The sequence below is a fragment of the Corvus cornix genome, chromosome 3, assembly GCF_000738735.6.
Source record: "Corvus cornix cornix isolate S_Up_H32 chromosome 3, ASM73873v5, whole genome shotgun sequence".
NCBI classification, from domain to species: Eukaryota; Metazoa; Chordata; class Aves; order Passeriformes; family Corvidae; genus Corvus; species Corvus cornix.
The window spans coordinates 50147093-50155630 of record NC_047056.1 but is presented as its reverse complement, the minus strand read 5'-3'; positions in this window follow the sequence as shown (position 1 = coordinate 50155630).

Sequence of the window (8538 nt, the reverse complement as noted above, 5' to 3'; positions counted from 1 at the left end):
ACATGGTTAGGTGTTTTTTTAAAGAAAGACCTTTACCTAAATGTTTTTTCTCAGCAGTTGTTGTTGCATGAGCTTGGCCTTGGCATTCTCTGTGACTGTTCATCCTCTGAATTTTCCAATTGTAGTCGTAGACTTTAAAACCAGAAATTACATTAGAATATTTCTAATTTTTCTAATTTCAGCATTACAATATGCTGATGACTCCTTATCAGGAAGTTAAAAACTGTCCTCAGCTGCTTTTATAATAAAGGTATAGTGTTACATGTAGCTTACATAAACACCTTTGCGTATCAGGAGGATTACAGAGGAGAATTATAGCTTAGTGTGAAAGAAGAAAATAGTTGAGAGATGTGAATGTTTTTCCTCCAAAAAAAATCAGTCCTCCAAAATCTTTCTCAGTATTTCCTAAAGATTTCTTAACTATCCTCTTTGTCCATGATCTTGTAATTTTCTTTTGCAATGTGGGGCCTCTAACTCATAGGTAGGAAACAATATTTACTTTTTTTCCAGTAGCCCATTAAAAATTACCCAGTTACTGCTGCCCTAAGACAAATCACTTGAGTTCTTACATATGGACAGATAAGGATGGTTCAGCTCTGTAAATACTTTGGTATAGGTCAACCAACATTCCTTGAAGAGGAAGGTATCCCTTATTTTCGGTGTGGATTTCCCCTGGCCTTATTTGCCAGCTGCTGGTGTCTGCTGCTGCTTTTTCTGTTTGGTGAGCAAACCTTGCACCAGCAGTTAAGGATATCTGCTTGTAAGGATATTTAACATACCATAATCAAGTCATTGCTGATTAAAATTTGAAGACTTGGTAACTTATCCATAGAATCTCACTTCTTTAAGTTCTTTTGTGGTTGTAATCTTTCACTGCATCTTGTCCTGTTTTGGTTTGGATTTTTGGTTTTTGGTTGGTTTGGTTTTGGGGTGTTTTTACTTTTCAGTAACAATTAGGTTGTATAGCATTTATTTCCTCTTGAAAAGGCAGCAGCTTCCTAGTTAACAGTACTTGTGATTAAGGTACAACATGCTGAGATTCTTGCAATAATTTTCACCATAGATTTATGCTTAGGAATAGTGGTTAATTTTTGGACCAAAATATTTGTGATAGAAGTTTGCAGCACTTTCGGTGTTGCTTCCTTTTGATCAGAATTTGCATTAAATTCAGAACTGATACTAGATTATGCAAACAGTCCTTCATGTTTATCAGATACATTTTGAAAGTGTTTTCAGAATGATCTATGCAAAAAAAAAAGCACTGGTGGAAAAGATGTTAACGAAGATAAGAACTTTCTTTTATATGCAAAAGAATTTTTCAGGTTAGCTAGTCAAGTTCTGGAATTGATGAAGCAGACATTATAGTGCCAATTTCCATCAATATAAGGCCAGTAGACTGTTGATGGCCTTTTTAATATCCTCAAAGTTTCTAATGTTTTTCCTTAAAATCTTCTAATTATGTTAATCAAATGAAGCTGATCAGGCATGGTACCTTCAGCAAAGCAGTCAGCAAGGAGAAAAATACTGCCATGTAAATTTGTAAAATAGTAGAGGGAAGAGCCAAGCATTAAGAGAGCTGACATGTTCCTACTCTTACTGCAGTTTATGAAACTTTGCTTAGCCACATTTAGTAGACTTAATGCAGCCAAAAGCAAGGTGGTATATCTAGAATCATACAGCTAGACTACAGATATACTCAAACACCAGGTTACCTGGATCTGGGAAATCAGTGATTTTGAAAATTACATGGGAGAGGAATAGAATGAAGAAGTGGTTTGTTGAGGACAATAGGATGTGTATTTCTTGATTGTAACAGCAGTAAAACCAGACCTTTGGCTGTGTTTACAGGCCTGATGTGACTACTACTGGAAAAACTGCCTCCAGTTTACAGTATAAGTCATGAAGATGAAAGGCAAATGCTACTATAAAAGGCCAAAGCAATGCACTTCAGAGCTTGAAAAACAGGAAACCTAGCTATCAAAATGAGATCTAATGGTGATGAAACTGATAGCTAGGTGTGGGCACACAGTTTTGGAAAAGTAACTATAATTACAAGCGTGGTTTTACTGCCTAGTACTTAGACAGTAGGGTGTCTCCTTCAACTTAGGGTGTTGAAGGAGAGACTGAAGCAGAGCTGAGTGCAAGATACCTTTGACCTGATGTAGAGCAGCCTGGGAAAAGCTACTGCAGAATGAGAATGACCAGATGGAAAAGTCCAAATACATGAGGGAAATGTGCAGTATGAGTTGTATGTCTGGTGTGATAAGGACTGCAAAGTGCCCACCCAGGGGCATGAGGTTAGCCAGGTGAGGGATCCATGATAACTCCCTAGTACTTTATGCAAGATCACATGAAGGACAGGGAAATGATCAAGAGGGATCCAGAGGTGGGGTCTGGAAAGAGTAGCTAACACTACTACTTAGCACAGCTCTTCCTACAGATAGTAGGGAAGGTCCAGCAAAAGCCCTGAGAAACAGTCTCAGAGTCTAGAAATTGCACAATATGAAAACATCCTGAGCAAGGAAATACTTCAAATTACATTACTAACAAATACACAGAAACATGTTCAATTTCTGCTGATTTCAAGTTAAATTTTAAGTAATGCTTTAGCACTTCCCTAAAATGGAGTGAATTCCTGAATTTGGGACTGACAAAATCTATCAAAGCATATCAAAACAAAAATAAGTCATGACTTCCTTATGGTCTAACCTGCAAACCAGGATTAACCAGACTAAATGACTGGGATGTGAAACACCTGAAATTTAAAACAGAAGAGCAGTATGGTTTGAGTATTTTACAATATGGACAATTGATTGTTTACCAAGGCCTGTGAAAATTCCCTAATGCCTGTAGGCCTTTCAAACAAGTGTGTTGTTCTTCAACAATAATGCTAAAAGTTGGGTGACATTTCTTGCCTGGAATATGCTAAGTGGTACAATGATGTTCATATGTTGTCAAGTCTTAAAATTTGATTAATCCCTTTGTTTCCTCTTTAAATAAGAAATGTTTGCTCATCTCTGCAGTGGAGTTAAAGGAACAGTTATTCCAAGCACCATGTTTTTGAACAGTTGAAGCTTTTATGTCTGATGTGGTTCATCCTTGCGAAGTCAAAGATTTAAACCTGTTCAGCCGTCTCACGTTGTCCATACAAAACACCAAAGTTCTCCTTAAAAGGAAGACACAGCAACATGTCAAAATTTTTCTGCCTTAGTTTTGCATGTAGGTTTCAAGCTTGATCAGCCCAGGAGCACATAGCAGTAAGTGTAGGAAGTAATTTTCATGTTTAATGCCACCTCTTAGCAACCATCAAGATTTTTGTTAGTTTGTCCTGGTAGTGACACCGAGCTGGCCCCATAGTTTCTCACTGTATTTTTTTTTTTCTGGTACAAAAAAAAAAAAAAAAAGAACAAAAAGTACTTCAGTTTTCTAATACCTCCAGTATCAGTTTATCTAAGACAAGTTTTTCTGGCCTAAGTTAGGTTTTAAGAAGAGGACTCAGTCCTTAGCATCACACAGCTATGAAAACTCTCACCTCCTGAGTGAAGACACACATTCCAGTAGTGCTGCTTCAGCTCTCTGCTTTTGCCTCTGTTTGGCTGGAGAAGCAATATCTTGAATTACAATATTTTTCAATTACACTGTCCATGCTGTGAAGGCCTCTTGTTTGCCACTGCTCTTCAAACACTACAAGGTCTCTACAGGCTGAGAAACCTGCAGAAGGGGAATTGTCCTAATTCTGTATTATTGCAAGGTGGCCTCCTAGATCTCTCACACCTTGTTACCTTGTCAAAGTTACGAGAAGTTATTCATCCAAGTAGAAATCTAGCACTGCTGCTCCCCTCTGTCAGCAGTTTGAGCAAATGCTGTCTGCTAGCACCCGAAATTGCTGCAGCGACTCCCATGGTACCAGAGCATTCTCATTTCACAGTAACTCACCCAGGTGCTGGCTTTAGCAGCAGCAGCCTGTGCTATAAACACGCATCATCAGCTCTGCCATCCAAAAACTGCCATTAAGAAACAACATCTTCCAGATGTCCAAAGTAAGTCAGCAAGCTGACAGCAGTGTGGCCCAGCAGCAGGGCAGCAAATTGTTTTGGTTTTCTAAATTCTCAATGATAATGTCATTGTGAGCGGAGCAAAATGTTCAGCAAGACCCCCTGCTGAAAACAGCAAGAAATACTGAAAAATACCTGGACCCTTCCAGTGTGATGGAAAGACACCAAAATATTTAAGCATTTTCTGCACTAGTAATTAAACATAAAGCAAGAGAAGTTGATCTTCCACTTTTACAGACCGGGCAACTGATACCTGGAAAGGCTAAAATGGATTGAAACCCATCCTACAGTAAGTGTAGGGTGCAGGGCAGGAGACAACAAAACACAGATGATCCTTCCCCAATGTAGTAATTGCTAAAGTCACAGTTCCCCAGCAATGTATCATCATAGTGCAGGTTACTCCAAGTTGTTAGATGTTCAAGGCTAGACACACCTCCAGTTTGGTTTAAATTAAAAATGTTAAATTTTAAGGTGAAAGTTTAGTATGTGAACCAGCTGCAGAGTCCAGACCAACAAGAGCAGAAGTCTGACAAACCCAACCCTCAGGGCAAAGTCAGCCAAAAGGATCTAAGTAAACCACTCTCTAAGGAAGAAAAGATAACAAGTCATGCCAGGCAGCCGTCTTAAGGTGGCATTAATCTGTGCTATGCTGAGTGGAGTGAGCTCCAATTGCCCCTATGCTCTCCCATTCTCTTCCACAGCCTCCTTAATGTTAACACTAAAGTTGTTTCACTGGATGTGGTTTGTTTGCTAGTTTATTTTGTAATATGTCTTTCTTCCAAGAAGGACACTGGGTCAGTGGAGTAGGTAATTTGGGAAGAGAGGACAGTCTTTAGGAGTTAAAGAAAAAAAAAAGAAACATCAGTTGGAGTGGTTCAAATACAGTCAATCTTGTCAGGTCACAGGGTGAGAATCGAATGAACTGCTCCTGTTTTATACAGCAAATGTCATCAATCCAAACAGCAAAGAAAAATCCCAGGGCATGTTGGTGAGACTGTTTCTACACTTCTCCTTTGCTCTTGGCCTCAGATGAAGCATGGGTTGAGGGAAGTGGTTCCACTCTTGCAAACTTCTTTCCTGGGACCCTCTCCACCAGTGTTCAGGTTCCTCAGTCCTTCCCTATCTGTGCCACCTTCCAGGCATCTGATCTTTTAAGCTCTGAATAGCCACTTCACTCTTAGTCCGCTGCTCCCCCTGAGCGAGCTCTGCTCTGCAAACTCTCCGATATAAAACTTCTTTCACCAATACACTGTTGGAAAATGGTTTTATGTGTTTTCTGACTTTGCTTAATTATTCTCTGTGCAAAATTAAGAGTTGTTAGGATATATCTGTACAACTACTTCTCACCCTGTCTCTGGGAAAACGATGTTCTTAAGATTAGCCCTTGCTCCTTGTAATGCAAGCACCATCACATCTACAAAGAGATCAGAGGGACTCAGCCTGTGTAATGTAATTTAGAGACTTATTTACTCTTCTCCCACTGGACTTAAAACCACTGTGTGCTCTATTTGTCTCCTTCTAAACTGACTTACACAAACACCGCAAAATAATTCTCCTGAACTGAATATACTTAAGTTTTCCTATGTGGTCACAGAGACCTTTTATTCTTTAAGCAGTTATTACATATTATATGCATTCAAAAAGAAATATTTAATGTTTACAATTAAATAGGCTTTAAAGATAAATCTTAATCGGTGTGGACTTCTCCCTGGCGTGCAAGATTGATCTTGCATAGCTCACAGACTGCTGGAAACAAATGTTTATTATTTACCCAGGATATGTATTATATCCTTATATGAGGATATAATGCAAAGTTTAGAAACCTTGAGTTTAGAAACCGTAGAGTTTTCATGACCCACCAGAAATTTTAAACCCCACCATATTTCTTAGCTGTGGGATAATATGGGTAGCAGTGTGTTCTGCTGCTCAATGCTATTCTCGCTTTCCTCCTACACTCAAGTCTCCTTGGAGCTCACATTTTTAATCTGTAGCCAAAAAGCAGTCTGGCAGTAGGGCAGCAGTTATCAGTCAGAAAGGGACAGTCAGCAGTTGTCAACGGACAGACAGCAAAATTAATTTCAGGCAGTGCAGTTGGTTGCAGTAAAGGCAGAGTGCATTGCCAAAGAACAAAGGAAAACAGTGAAAGCTGTTTAAGAGTTGTCTTCTGTTCTATGGAATCAGGAGTTTAATGATGCTAAAGATGAGCAAAGAGGCCCTGTACATATCCCAAGGCAACAGCAGGAGCTTTTTACCTTCTTCCTTTTGCTGGGAATTTGTTTCCTGCTGAAAATCGGAGTGTCTGCATCCCAGAACAGACCTACCAGGATCCTCAGCATGAAGTAATGACAGCATTTGGCAGAGAGGTCCAAATTAATTACAGCTACTGCCTTTGCCTGAACCTGACACTCAAACTCTTCCTGTAAGTACTGTAAGCAAAGAAGCTTCTAGGGAATAATAGGGGTAGTGGTAGAAATCTGACTTCTGCTCCTTTCTTTCAGTCTTGCAAAGAGACTTTATTGCAGCTGCTAAGAAAGGGCCTAAAGCAATGTCACCTGCAGCAATGTCACCTGCTCTGCTGAGCCTCTGGAATCAGCAGTGAACTGGTCTGTATGTTCCTGTACTACTAAGGAAGCAAAGGTTTGTCAGCAAACTGATCTCATGGCTTATAATACATGAATGTGAGCATGAACCTAAAAAGCCTTGCAAATTATCTACTGCATTTGTCTCTTGATGGCTAGTTTGCAATAGCTTTTTGTACCTTATATCAGTAGTTAAACATTAGTTTACTTTCATTTATGTCTTTCCTGTATTTGCAGCATCCATAATTTCTCATTGCCATCACAAATATTTGATCACAATTTTTATCTTTTAAGACAATTGTACTTCTAGATCATCAAAAACACAGATGTCAGAACTACCCAGCCTTGAAGCCCTTGTCAAAACAGTCCCACGTCTCTGTAAACACATTCTGGTCCAACACACTGGGGTGTGGCAAGGCCAACACCTTTTACCCAATTAGTAAACACAATTGATCTGTGTAGCAAAGAGAAAGGGTCTTGCTTCCATTATGCAAACTAATAAATTTCTTATAAACAAGTCTCTCAGGAGAGACCAGTTCTACCCCACTTACACCATTATCTTTAATAGAAACCTTTCCATAAGCAACACAAGTTCAATCTAAGCGTGCTTCTCAAATCCTCTTCATTTTCAAGTTGCAGAGTATGCTCATGGATCAGAAAGCACTCCTGTTTTCCCAAGATTGCATCAATGCCACTAACAGAAATAAGATGACCAAGGTTAATGACAGAGAGCAGTCAAGCCACAGCCTTCTTCTACAGCAGAATGCTGGGCAATATTACGTTGCAGCTGGCCTTAGGTCTCAATACTACAGGCTCTATTTTTCCCATTCTCCTGGCAATGGAACCTTATTACAACAGATGTTTTACCCTGCTGCTCGTGCCATGCTCTGTTTCCTCAAGTCTTTTGAGGTTAACACCACTTTTCATTTCCTAGTTAACCTCAAAGGAAATCGCAGCATAATCTTGACATTTTAGTGCTTCTTTGAGATCCGTTGTGCCACCTGGCCACATGTGGAGCGTGTAGGGCATTTAAAAGAAGCCAGTGCCAAATTGCCAGCTTTCTTCTCAAAACCACATGAAAAATGTGAGAGAGAGAGAAATCCATGGCTTCTTGCCAGGGCTGAGTAGTCTGAAAAACAGGGTGGTCAGCACCCAAAATCCTATGATTGCTGAGCATTGGACACTCCTGCCAAGGACTGGAGCATTTGGAATAGAAATTCCCCCTTTCCCCAGGGATGAGGGCTCAGTGCTACATTTGATGTAATGCAGATAATGAATAGGAACTGAAGATTTTGTTCTGAATGCCTGGAACACTCTCTAACAATTGATCATTTCCTGGCATTTCTGTGGCATTCAGCAATGCAGAATCTCTCACTACTAGGTTTCTTTGCAATAACTATGATTGTTTTGAAGTCCATCCTGTAAAAGCAAAACCATCCCACCAATCCTCTCTAGTTTGTGCAGTGATCATGTTACTACTGGCTCCATTAAAAATCAGCATTTTGCTCATGGCTGATCTAATGCCAAATATTCCAGTAAATAGCAATAATCAAAATCCATTAAGTCAATGGACCAGTTGGGGCTTGTTTTCCCTAGCTTTTTACTGTTCTGTTTTTCATTAGTAAGAAGGCAGATCTGTTCCTCATAACTTTGTTAACATTTATCTGAAAGCTATCTGCTATAGTGAGTCCATCAGAGTTCCCAGGAAATACAAATAAAGACCAAACCAAGCAACTTTATTGAGACTAGATTTGTAAATTTGCTTATCTTCTAACTTCTGGTCACCATGACACAGGGCAGATGGCTAAGATTACTTTCAGTCTCATTTGATTACTACTTTTTTTGTCTCTTCTGCAAGGGAGCACATGAGACCCCACATTGAATTAGATGGAAAGAACCTTGTC